The 11,068-nt window shown below is 34.1% G+C and overlaps 1 non-coding gene across 1 annotated transcript; it reads right to left on the reverse strand.

The window, feature by feature from the left end:
- Positions 1 to 27: 27 nt before the first annotated feature.
- On the reverse strand, positions 28 to 99 carry TRNAP-AGG. The gene has a single exon. It is a non-coding gene; the product is annotated as a tRNA-Pro (tRNA).
- Positions 100 to 11,068: the final 10,969 nt, after the last annotated feature.

The following is an 11,068-nucleotide window of genomic DNA, read 5'->3' on the forward strand; positions in this document are numbered from 1 at the left end:
AGGCTCATCTTTTGATATATGAACATAGGGGCATTCCAAGAATTGAACTTGGGACCTCTCACACCCTAAGTGAGAATCATACCACTAGACCAAATGCCCTTTCTAAAAAAAATGCAACATTTTTAATTCCTACTCAATATATTTTTTTCTCTCAAGTTTGAAATCTATTTTCATTGGCGGTTGTTGGACTATAAAACAAAAATTTGATGGTCTAGTATTTTACTTGTAAGTAAGGCATGTAATATTGAATTGTTCTACTATGCAAGTGTTATCAAATAAACTACAACCCAACAAATGAATCAAACTAATCAGTTTGGGTAGGGTTGGATTTATTCGGCTCCGTTCATCAGTTTGTTTGATTTAATTCTTCTATTTTGCTTACAAGAAAATGAAGGTTTTTTGAATGTACCATAGTTTGATTTATGACAAACTCATATGAAATATAATTGCATTAATAGTACTAAGAGTTGGAGTCTATAAACATTTCATGAACTTAAGTGCAACTCACGCTTCATTAAAGACAGATAAACTTTAGTTAAGTAGCTGGAACTTTAAATTACTTCATGTGGAGCTTCAATCACTCTATGTTAGCTACTATCTTTACGATTTACTTATTGGACACGAGTTCTTGGATTTAGGGGATTCTTTTATGTAATTTTCAACTACAACTTATGTTTTCAAATTTTTAGGTCATAATTTAGGCGGTCGTTGTATATTATGGATGAACACTAGAGTTTCTATCCCGTTCACCACAACTACTCTATTTTTTGTTTGAAGGCTATAATTGTCATCTATGTTGTATGGCAATAAAATTTGTTTAGATGAAATTTTAGTTAAAGTTGCATATTTTACTTCTTGCCAGTAAAAAATTTGTTTCTTAGCATAATATGAATTTAGTTGCAGAGTTATTACGAATAAGATGGAGAAAGAAATTTTCTTTAAAATAATAAACAGACCCAAGTTCATCTTTCTTGTTGTCTAATTCTGATTTTGCAAAAAGCTTAACTAATATGAAATATCAAGGTAAATCAAGAATATATCCTACACGTCATTCAAGATGACGATAAAATGGAGTTAAATTGAATGCAGTTTTAGTTTCATGTTAGCAGGTTCAAGATGAAGCATAATTGTATTAATGATATTGAAGAGAAATTCGTGTTTTATTAGAAGAGACCAACTTCATTTAAGGTACTAGGAGTTTAAACTACTCCATTGTAATTTCAAGCACTCCACAATGATTACAAATTTAGGGTTGACTACTTGGACATCAATTATCAACTTTAGGTTATAATTTAGGTAGTAGCCATTATAATATTAATGAGCAAAAGAGCTACAATTCTTCCATGGACCATATGTGTTATAGTTAAATGAATATATATATATTTTGTATGTCGAGGTTTGGGTAAAGAACAAAGTAGTAAAGAACACCATTGTCAACTCTAGAGCCAACCACAACTCATGATGGAGACTGATGCAAAATATTTTAACATCCTTTGGCATCAAGATACAGGAAAGATGAACGCCGTCAAATTGGAAGTTTTACCTGTCTTAAGAGTCACAATGAAAACTCTAATCAAGCTGGAGCCTTGGACTAGGCAAATTGTTTAGTGATAGTTGAAACGGATGACTTCGACGTCGTGTCAGGAATGAACGTCCTGCTGAAACACAAAATTAGTTACATGCCCCTAGCAAAATGTCTAGTAGTAATGAAGTCTAATCCGACGATCATTCAGAAAAACATCCATCAACCAAGAGGGTTGAAAAAGATGTCGATACTATAGTTGAGAAAGAATCATAGCCATGATGAATCTACGCTTACTGCTATTGTTGTAATTGAAAAAGGGAGCTCGAGTGAGCCAACCTCAATAGAAACCTTGTTGCCACTAGATGAACACCACGACGCAAAACAAGGTCAGATAATGGATTTATCCCCACCAGGAGAGACAAAAAGAAGGTTAGATACTGAAGAAGGGAGACAGAAACAAACCATTGAAGCAACACATGTTCACACAGAAATATCATCTAGACGGATGAAGAGAAGGGTCAGTCTGAAGCGTCAACCACAATAATTTCAAGAAAAATAAAGAGTTCATATAAGTTAAGTTCAAATAAACTTCGAGTTCAAAGCATCAAGAACCAAAGACTTGTGTGAAAATACTATGGACTAGTTAAAATTATCCATAAGATTACGAAGACATCATATAGAATCCAATTGCTCTTATGGATACGGACTAACCTTGTTGTCCACGTTAGTAACTTGAAACGTTATTATTTCGACCAAGAAGACATCAAGCAAAAGCAGGTGGTATGACGTCATACAAATAAGAAAAAGTTTCAAGCGAAGAAAGTAGGGAAGACACGACATAGAAGACATGAAAGACTCAACAAACCGTGAAGTGATTTTCAACAGCACCTAGTAGGTTGGAAGAGACTCCTCATTATGAGATCAGCTGGAAGCGCATTGAGAGACCTAAAGTCAGCCTCATCCAATAAATTGTGTGGGGGCAAATGTCACAGTCATGATTGCCCAAGGCGTGTTGCCTGTGGTTGCATGTTGCATGTCTCAACAATGTTGCATGTTGCATGATTTGTTGTCCAAGGCGGTTATTTGGGCAATGTTATTGTTTACCGATTATTTGGGCGACACGCCTTGAGAAATCATGACCGCCTCATATAGTGGGTTATTTTAATGTTACTTAAATCTCGAGCTATTTAATCGGTTCAGGGTCTTAACTCACAGTTCTTTGGGTTTTTCTTTCATATATCCTTAATTCATACTTGGTTTAGGGTTCATATGAAAATCCAAGCGATTTCTACAAGTATTTCTTAACAAAAAGTCCAAGGTAGCTACTTGCCTCGTCGTCGACGTTTGGGACGTCCATTCTTGAGCTTCCAGTATCTGAATTACTTCAAATTTCCTTCCATGTACTCCTTATTGTGTCTAGTTTCTGAAACCATAAGATTTTCTATGAGAATTGGTCTGAAATGGGGTTAAAATTGAGAAAACCCAAGAAAATGTCAAATTTTGAGTTGACTTGGACAGTTCAGTTGAACTGGCCATATCATCGTTTTCTTCCTCTGAACAGGAAGAAGATGCCCATTTTTCGCGTTGCCGCCATTTGAAACTCGGCCTGTAAAGCCACATTTACAGCGTTTCTCTCCTCGATTTCTTCGTGAAACTTAAAGATGGGTATTACAAGGAAGGGCTAGGGATTGATTTGATACCTTCTCGTTGATCGTAGCCTAAGATATTCGCTTCGAAAGTTCATCCAAAATCTGATTTATCGCTGGAGATAAAACAAAGGATTTCTTATTGGGTAGCCGATTCTAGGGGTTTCAAGGCCCTATTTCTTCATTGAACCTCTTCCATATCCTTTCTTCAGGCTAAAGGAATTGGTTTGGAGGAACGTCTTTGAGTGTAATTCTTATTCTATAAAAAAATTTAATGATTTGGGAAGTTTATAAAAATTAGAAAAAGTACCATTTTCTCAATATTTTTTCAATTTTACTTATTCTTTGCTTCTAGATACAACCTAGTAGGGATTATACACTGTCTCTTATTGGAGACCTTGAGTGTTGCAAATTCTCCTCTCCTTTGAAAACTTTCGGTCATCCAAAGTGCTTATTCTAAAATAGGTAAGGGTACAAGGTTCTTATTTGCCTTCTGTTTCCCAAGTGTCTTCTTCTACTCTATGATTCTTCCATAGGACCTTAACAAGAGAGATTTCCTTCATCAAGTTTACTCAACTTCTTCCTCTGAAGCTAGAGGAATCCTTAATTTAAAGGAAAAGAGATCGTAGATAGGAATTTTGACTCTTATCCCCAATTTAATTTTGAAACCTATTTCCTTCAATTTGGCACGCTCTCGAGGTTATTTTTCTTCGTGGTCTTCTATGGAAGCATTCCTTGGAGGTGTAGAAATTGATTGGAATCATTCTTGCTTGACGAGTCATCATGTATCCTCAGATTGGATTTTCAAGTTTTTCTTGAAGTTCTTCAATGGCGGATTGAATTGGGGGAATGGTTTCTGGGCACTTTCAGCCCTCTATTCCTTCATAGAACTTGTGGGTAATCTTGTTCAGAAACTGTAGGAATAAATTTGAAGAGAAATGGTGGAGGATTGCTCTCGAATTTGGAAGAAATCTAAGAGTAGGAGACCCATAATCTAAACGCTTATTGCCTTCGATTGGGGGATCAACCTTTCTCGATTCTTATTCCGTATTGTTGCTCCTACTTCAGACTTTATAGGAGGATTTTAAACCGACATTGAGAGCTCCAGATTCTTCGTTATTTAGAAGTTTGAAGAGAAATGGTGGAGGATTGCTCTCGAATTTAGAAGAAATCTGAGAGTAGGAGACCCACGATATAAACACTTATTGCCTTCAATTGGTGGATCGACCTTTCTCGATTCTTATTTCGTATTGTTGCTCCTACTTCCAATCTTATAGGATGAGGTTAAACTGACATTGAGAGCTCCAGAATCTTCGTTATTTAGAGATCGAACTTTCTGGATACTAGTCGTTGGATGTGATGACCCGTGCGTGTTCGTTCTAGATCATATCACATTTTAGTGGAGATCCGACGGTTGAGATTTCAGTTCGAAATATTTCGCTCGGATGGTCACGATAGATGCTTTGATTCGAATTAGAGTGGCATTTCTGTAATTATCCATTCTTCTAGGGGTATTTTGGTAATTTGCCACTTGTTAAATATTTTATTATTATTTTTCTCGAAAAATCCATAATTTTTCTACAAATTTCTTATTGCTTTTTTTTTTTTCATTTTTCCCTTTTTTTGAATCTTGAGATTCCTTCTAGATAACCAATTTCAAGTCTAGAAAGATTCTTGATAATTGATAAAATGACTTTTTTGCCCTTTTGATTTACTTTTTCCTTTCCAATCCTTTTCGAAAGGCCTTCAACTCCTTGAAATCACTCGTTAGGGTACACCAGTGACTTGACTAAGTCCTTTGTTCTTGCTTAATCCTTTAATTTTTTTCCTTTCTATCCTTTGGGTCTTTCACGAGTGGCTTATTCTTATGGGAGATAATTTCCTTCATTTTTGGGTGTTACATATACATACTCGTTACAAACACAAAATAAGAAGCAGACTCAAAAGAAGAACAAAAAATACTAGATTAAAAACAGAGTTTAGTCCATGGCCCACACTCCAAAGTCCGCTCTCATCCATGACCAACTCTTAGTTACTTGAAAAAAATGATAAACATGGAGTGAGTAGAACTTAGTAAGTAGCCTACTAGTAAGTTCTTAATCGCGACCTTTGATATTACTTCTTTTTATGTTTTCAGGATCTTATACTGATCTTGAAAACCTTCTCCTAAAATAACCTTCAATTATCTCCCCATGAACACAATTTTCTCCCCATCTATCTTTTTTTTTAACACTTTTGAGAGTTAAAGAGTAGTTTTGAAGTTTTTTTTTTTTAAATTCAACCGTATTTTTTTTATAAAAAAATTATCAGTATTTTTTTTAGATAAAGTGCAAAGTTCAATGGTATTTTTATTAATTTAGATTATAATTTAAAAAAAAAATACAAATTTTTTTGGATTAAGTTAATATTAATTTTATTAAAATACATAACACCACATCAAAATTAATTTATTGGGACCAAAATTAAAACTAAAAAATCAATTTATTTTAAACTAAAAAATTAATTTATTTTAAAACTAAAAAGTATACTTCTTTGACTAAAACATCCCTTATCCCAACTATAAAGAATTTAATTCCAAGCTCTTTTCTAATAGACAAACGATTTATTAACCTCTTTTGTAAGATTTCACTTTATCAATTTAAGTAGCGTTCAACTATAAATATCTAATTTTAAAGTATTACTCAGCAAAGTAAATCTATTGAAACTATCTATCAAAGGTGTTCCATAATGAGTTGGGGAGAAGTGTTTCTTTCAATTCTAATTTCAATTAAGGATGTCAATGACAAAAAAGTGCAAGAGGCTAGAAGGTTTGTAGTGGAAGAAAATAACAAGAGTCATGAACATCGTTTCGTTTACAAGCTGTATCATGTGTCTTATTCATGGTTACTTAAATCTCGTTGAATTGGTGCGTCTTTCACATCAGAGACATTTGTGCCTTAAACCGAGCTCTTTGCAATAGCGAACTTATTAAAAACTCTTTGCTTGCTGCAACATTTGCTTGACATAATTTGACCAAAGGACGGTATGGACGACCATAGCTCACTGTATTGGTCTCCAATCATGAAGTGTGATGTCGGATCTTTGTGCATACCATATTCATAAACTATAACATGGCAAGAAATTTTTTATGTTTTGACTGGGCATGCCATATTCTGTTGTTCTTATATATCTTTAGTTACGTGTGATTAAAGCAAAGAAGTATAGACATGGTTTCCAACCAACCCTTCCTTTACAGTTAGTTCGACGAATGGGATTTTGTTATCATTTTATCGTTAACCCTTCCATTCGATTTTGTGTTATGATATCATACAGGGAATGAAAAGCGACCTTACTTGGACAAAATTATATACCGTTTGATAATTATTGTTGATAACAAAGATAAATTGAATTATAAGCATTTAAGTTCAAAAGTAACAAATTACTTGTACACTTTTACTTATAATCTTCATATTCTTTATATTGCGATAAGGAACGGAGGGATAGAAAAGATACTCATAATATCATTGACCTTTAATCTTAAAAGTAACTTAAAATACTCTAATATTGTGATTCAATCGCCTAGGCCAGAACTAAAAAAATAATATTTTTAAAAGATGGAAGAATTCATAAGCCAAACAAAATATGTATTCAAAGATGAAGAATTCACAACAACAATCACAAACAATATTAATTAGCATATTGTCTTTTGGTTTGTCACATTTTCAAACATGAACAAACCTCAATTTCGAGTCGGTGAGTATTATGGATCATAATCAACAGTACTTTGCAAGTAGCTTTGAGCATTCAAAAAAGGTCAAAAGTTTAATTTCTTAAGAATGGTAACCAAATAACCAATGATTATTGTTGAATTTCCAAAAAAATACACCACAAATTTCATTTATAAATACAAATGGAACCATTTATATAAAACCTTGATTATATAATTGCATCTTCACTAACAAACCCACCTCGGAGTGATCATCTTCACCAGAGGCTGCAAATTAAGAAGCCTTCCAGGATTACTCAAAAGTGAACTTTTAAGACAAATGAAGATATATTTGAGCAAGAAAAATCATGTTACATGTGTCTGGGATACAACGGAGACACCATTGCAAGCAATCACTACCACCTGAAGTTTCTTTGATATTGTAGTTGGATCTATGAGACTCATCCCTCAGATGTGAAAGAGTAGTTATATCCAATACTCAGATGTGAAAGAGTAGTTATATCCAACATTCTTACTTGTGTGCCTCTTACAGTACTCTCAACAAATGGATCGCTCGATCTATTCTACTCTACTTTACTTCCTCTTGATAACGGTGTGGTATTGACACAACTCATGTTGCTGATAGTCATCACTTACATCCAAAACTAGAGTATAGCGGTCGACTATCGTCAAGGACTCATTCACCATTTCCATTCCTACCGACGGAAAAGTTTTATTACATTCATTTCTTTCTCCTTTCTAACTTCTTTGTTCTCACATTAAACTTTTTTTTATTTAAAAAAAAAAATAAAACGTGAAAAGGGAGAAAGAAGGAAGAAGAAAAAAGAAAACCCTTAATTTTGAAAACTTATCAAATACTATTTGACCGATTTAAAGAAAGCTTGAGAATAATTTATTCCCACGTCCCTCTTTGAAACTTGTTGGATATATATCCGTCCTTCACATGTTGTATCATAATCATATCATATCGTAAAAGCTTCGTGGTTATATCCTTCCCTAATTTATCATAGCCTTAACATCCTTAGACATATCATAGTTGTGTCGTTACCTGAACGTACCTTAGTCATAATATTACAGGAACATATTCTAACGCTATCGTTTTATCAATCTATCATAATCCTATCACTTTCTACCCATAGCCTAATCGTATTGTTTTATGAATCCATCGTGACCATATCGTTTTTATCAATATGTCATACCCATAGCACTTCGATACGTAACCAAACCATAACATTTCATGAACATGTCTTACTAGTATCGTTACATTACGTTTAGTGCATCCTTCTCGTATCCTATCTCAAATATACCATTGAACACATGGTACCGTACGTATTATCATACAATTCACATATTATAACATATCATAAGCATATCGATTCACAAACATTTCACACATATCAATATATATGACACTTGCAGAACCACGGGCACAGTCAACATCAAATATAACCATATGGATGGTAAGGCCACCTACTTGATTAGCTTAGGCTGGTGTCCCCAATTTATCCATAAGAAAGTTCGTTTTGTCCTTTGTATTAAAGTCAACCTATATGAACATGACATCAATTTCAATCATTTCTCTAAATTTTATGATGCTCTAGTGTTAGATTTCATGGGAATATTGCATGAGCAAAGTCTTGAAATGTCTATATATCAAAACTGTTTAACACTTTCCAAATTTTGATTTTTGGCTGTTTGTGTTTTTTTTTACTTGTGTTCCTAATCTTACTTCGGTGTGTTTGTTACATTTTTATTTTTTTTAATTATGTTAGCAATTAGCCAATTTAATCAATTCATGTTTTATGTTTATTTATTTATTTTTAATTATGTTAGTGGCTATTCATCGACTTTCTAAATTAAGGATTTTATTTTTTTGTTGGGTCAAAACATCCTAAAGCACAAAATTGAAGTTGTAGTTAGTCAATTATAATATTTGACGTGCTAGTTTTCAAACTACTTTAAATGGGTCTAAAGAAAGTATGAGAATAACTTAGTGTCACTAATCTGACACGTGTTGGGCATGTACTGAACACTTGTTAATACAATGGATACATTACAAATTTATAATCCATCGTATCAGACACTTGACTTTGAATATATTTTGAGAGTGAAACGTACCTTAAGCTTTTTTGTTAAGTATACAAATATATAAACTTATTTATATGAATTTATCTCTAATATAAAATTGATAAACTTTTTGAAATAATTCTTTTTAATTAATGTATCATTGTCACATCGGTGTCCTAGGTTTCTTAAGAATGACATGTTACTATTAGGAAAAGAAAAAGAAAATCGTAAATATCATAAGAATTGGGAGAAATCTCTCATCCAATTGAAGAATGACTAAATCAAATCTAATTCAAATAACTAGATCAAATCTAATCCAAATAACTCAATCAAATCTAATCCTAACAATCTCTCCCTTAAACTGAACACGAATAGTAATCAGTTTATATCTACGACCTCATACCAAACTTCCACTAGGTAACTTCATCAATTCTCATGTTTCATTTCTGTTTATTGCTCTAGATCCATGGCTTGCCTCCATTTCTCACTCTTCAATGCTTCTTTAAAGTTTACAAAGTTGGCATGTTCAGTAGGGGTAAACATGGCTGAGCTTCATCATCTTCTTTACAAAAAAAAACTTCTCCTATTGCATAGTCTCTCATCTAGACTGGTGGTCTCTTATTCCTCGCCTTATTCGAGCTAGGAGAGCTTGCTTCAGCCAAAGAGCCAGATGAAATGTTTTCCTCCGCAATATTTTCATCTGCTGCTTCTATAGCATTATTTTCATCTACCGCTTCTATATCATAGAGTCTGTAAGCTTTTGACTCTTCACTAACTCCCAGCAAAACACAACTCAAACTATTATTATCTAGCTTAGTTCTCTAAGTTGCCTCCTCTTTTTGTCTCTGAATCAACTCGAGCTCACAATATTGTTCTTCTTCCTTCTACTGCAACTCCAGAACTAATCGTTGCTGTGCTTTTTCTACCCTTCTTCTATTCTCTTCCAGCATTTTATCTAGCTCCTCTCTCTTTTCGTGCTTGTTATTCTTTTTGTCTTGTAGCAGTAAGAGCGGCTTCTTTCTCTTTCTCAAGCTGCACATCAACATCATCAAACAACTTCGTGCGACCTTCCTCTATTCATCCCTGTATTTCGAATTTAGTCTCTTCAGAGTTTAGCCTTTCTTCAACCTTCTTCTGAATTAGTTCTTCCATCCTCCTAGCTGCATCTTCTTCTAACTTCCTGCTTCACGCCTTTTCTTCTCTTCTTCCTCTTTCTTAACCTTCTCTATGGAATGATTTCAATCAGTTGATGCACAACTAGGACTGGAACTGGACGATTTGGGGAAAGGAGATAACGAGGAAGACCTACTTCTGCATTGACAACTGAGGGAACTTGAACGGCTGCTTCTCTTGGAATTGGTAGTGGAATGATAGGGGGAAGAACTTGGGTCCCTTCTGTTAGGTTATGGAGTCTCATGCTTATTTATAGCTTGGTCAACGGTTATATCCGGTAAAGCTATATTTGGTAAAGCTATATCTGATAAAACTATATAGGGTAAATAACTATATATAATAGATGGTTAAATCGGGTAAAGATATATATAGTAGATGATTGAATCTGGTAAAGCTATATATAGTAAATTGAACTATATATATATCCCGTCCGGTAGAGCTTTGAGATGTACTTTATTTTCTCTATAATTCTCTCTTACTGTACAAACATGAAATCATCATTAGAAAAATCCTTTTAGCCAGAGTTCTCCTTGCACTTTTCTCTATCATTTTCTTTGTGTTCATCTAGATCGAGCATGTGCGTTGTTGTGCGATCCTAACACCTTCAGCTTCTCTGACTATGGCGAGAGGAATTGGGGCGGTGAGTGTACGACAGAGACCTTGAACCACTTCTCCCCACAAGTTTCAATTGAGTTTGAACGGCTGCTACAGGCTAAGATATACCATGCAATACGAACATTCGATTCAAAGACATCTTTGTCTCCATGATTAAGCCTCTCTTAGGATGAAACATCTTGCATGTTTCATTTTGAAACAAAAAGGTAACCCCCTTTGCTTGCAATTTACCACTACTCAACAAATTGTTCCTCAGGTCTGGCACATAGAACACTCCTGTGATTATCATTATGATTCCATTCACTTTCAGTCGTACATTACCCTTTCCGGTTACAA

Source organism: Cucurbita moschata, unplaced genomic scaffold, assembly GCF_002738365.1.
Source record: "Cucurbita moschata cultivar Rifu unplaced genomic scaffold, Cmos_1.0 Cmo_Scf00118, whole genome shotgun sequence".
Taxonomy (NCBI): domain Eukaryota; kingdom Viridiplantae; phylum Streptophyta; class Magnoliopsida; order Cucurbitales; family Cucurbitaceae; genus Cucurbita; species Cucurbita moschata.